Raw genomic sequence first — 2,260 nt, 5'->3', positions numbered from 1 at the left:
ACCAACTTCTTAAGTTTAAAATTGATCAAGCATGCAATCAAGATGTATTGATCATTATCGGCAATTAGAATGCAAAGATTAGAAACAAAGAGGAAGGAACAGTAGTTGGAAAATATGGCCTTGGTGATAGAAACAATGGTGGAGATCACATGATAGAATTTTGCAAGACCAATGGCTTCTTCATTGCAAACACCTTTTTTAAACAGCATAAAAGATGACTATATACATGGATCCCACAAGATGGAATACACAGAAATCAAATTGACTATATCTCTTGAAAGAGATGATGGAAAAGCTCCATATCATCAGCTAAGACAAAGCCAGGGGCAGACTGTGAAACAGATCAACAATTGCTCATATGAAAATACAGGATGAAGCAAAGCAAACTTAAACAAGTCTATGAGAGTCAAAATATGATTTTGAATATATCCCACCTAAATTTAGAGATCATCTGAAGAACAGATTTGATGCATTAAACACTAAAGACCGAAACCAGAAGAATTGTGTGATGACATCAAGAACATCATAGAGGAAGAAAGCAAAAGGACATTGAGAAGACAAGAGACAAGGAAAAGATCAAAATGGATGTCAGAAGAGACTCTGAAACTTGCTCTCCAGAGTAGAGATGCTACAGTAAATGGAAGAAGTGAGGAGATACAAGAACTGAACAGAAAATTTCAAAGGTCAGCTCAAGAAGACAAAGTCAAATATTTTAACAAAATGTGCAAAGACCTGGAGTTAGAAACTAAAAGGGAAGAATACGCTCAGCATTTCTCAAGCTGAAGGAACTGAAGAAAAAATTCAAACCTCAATTTGCATTATTGAAGCATTCTATGGGCAAAAAACTGAATGATGAAGAAAGCATCAAAAGAAGATGAAAGGAATACACAGAATCACTGTACCAAAAAGAAAAGGTCTATGTTCAATCATTTCAAAAGGTAACATATAATCAGCAGTCAATGATCCTGAAGTAAGAAGTCCTAGGTGCATTGAAGGAATTGGCAAAGAACAACGCACCAGGAATTGATGGAGTGAAAATTGAAATCTTCCAACAAAGTAAAGCAGCACTTAAGGTACTCACTCATCTATGCCAGGAAGTTTGGAAGATAACTACATGACCAACTGACTGGAAGAGATCTATATTTGTGCCCATTCCAAAGAGAGGTGAACCAATGGAATGCCGAAATCATTAGACAGCATTGCTATAACACGCAAGTAAACTTTTACTAAAGGTAATACAAAAATGGCTGCAACCATACCTTGACAGAGAACTTCCAGAGATTCAAATCAGTTTCAGAAGAGGACATGGAATGAGTGATATCATTGCTGACATCAGATGGATCTTGACTGAAAGCAGAGAATACCAGAAAGATGTTTACCTCTGCTTTATTGACTATACAAAGATTCTTGATTGTGTGTATCATGACATGCTAAAGACAACATTGTGAAGTATGAATATTCTGGGACACTTAATTGTGTTCATGATGAACCTGTACATAGACCAAGATGTAGCTGTTTGAATAGAACAGGGTCACCGAATTGGTTGAAATTAGGAAAGGTGTGCAACAGGGTTGTATTCCTTCACCACACTTATTTATTCTGTATGCTGAAAAAATAATCTGAGAAGCTGAGTTATATGAAGAAAAATGTGGCATCAGGATTGAAGGAAGGCTCATTAATAACCTGCAATATGCAGATGATACAACCTTGCTTGCTTAAAGCCAAGAAGATTTAAAATACTTACTGATAAAGATCAAAGACCACAGCCTTCGGTGTGGGTTACATCTCAATGTAAACAAAACAAAAATCCTCATCCTGGACCAATAAATAACATCATACTAAATGGAGAAGACTGAAGTTGTCAAGGACTTAATTTTGCTTGGATCAACCATCAACACTCATGGAACCAGCAGTGAGGAAATAAAATAGCTTATTGCATTGGGCAAATCTGCTGCACAAGACCTCTTTAAAATGTTGAAGAGCAAAGATGTCAGTTTGAGGACTAAGGTGTCACGGTATTTTCAATGACCTCATATGCATGTGCAAGTTGGATAGTGATAAGGAAGACCATAGAAGAATTGATGAATTTGAGTTATGGTGTTGGAGGATAATATTGAAAGTACCATGGACTGCCAAAAGAATAGATCTGTGTTGAAAGAAGTACAACCAGAGTGCTCCTTAGAGGCCAGGATGGCCAGATGTCATCTTTCATACTTCAGACATATTGTCAGGAGGGACCAGTTGCTGGAGAAGGATATCA

This window comes from Chrysochloris asiatica, unplaced genomic scaffold (assembly GCF_000296735.1).
Source record: "Chrysochloris asiatica unplaced genomic scaffold, ChrAsi1.0 scaffold00163, whole genome shotgun sequence".
In the NCBI taxonomy this organism is placed as follows: domain Eukaryota; kingdom Metazoa; phylum Chordata; class Mammalia; order Afrosoricida; family Chrysochloridae; genus Chrysochloris; species Chrysochloris asiatica.
The sequence above is the reverse complement of the archived record's forward strand: the minus strand, read 5'-3'. Positions refer to the sequence as shown.